Here is a 223-nt window from a genome sequence, read left to right as displayed (position 1 = left end):
GACGTCGCCTACTTTCCCGCCGCCGGCCGCCCTCCGTCTGCGGTGGTGTGTGGCCGTATTTGGCATGAGGCGAGTCGCGTGCAACCTCTATGTTGTTCAATACCTGGCGGTTATGTGCACCTTGCCTCTCTCTACCTCCTTCCCTTTTTTGTCTGTCTGCCGGACGCTGTACGTCTTCTTCTGGTGTTTTTTTGTGTGTGTGGTTGGGGGGGGGGGGCTTAGT

The 223-nt window shown here is 57.8% G+C and overlaps 1 protein-coding gene across 1 annotated transcript in view; it reads left to right on the top strand.

The window, feature by feature from the left end:
- LOC119591492 (transcription factor kayak-like) overlaps positions 1–223 on the top strand; it is a gene marked incomplete in the record, with an annotated part of 26684 nt that overhangs the window by 18515 nt on the left and 7946 nt on the right.

This window comes from Penaeus monodon, chromosome 28 (genome assembly GCF_015228065.2).
Source record: "Penaeus monodon isolate SGIC_2016 chromosome 28, NSTDA_Pmon_1, whole genome shotgun sequence".
In the NCBI taxonomy this organism is placed as follows: Eukaryota; Metazoa; Arthropoda; class Malacostraca; order Decapoda; family Penaeidae; genus Penaeus; species Penaeus monodon.
This window is presented reverse-complemented; position numbering and strand designations above follow the sequence as displayed.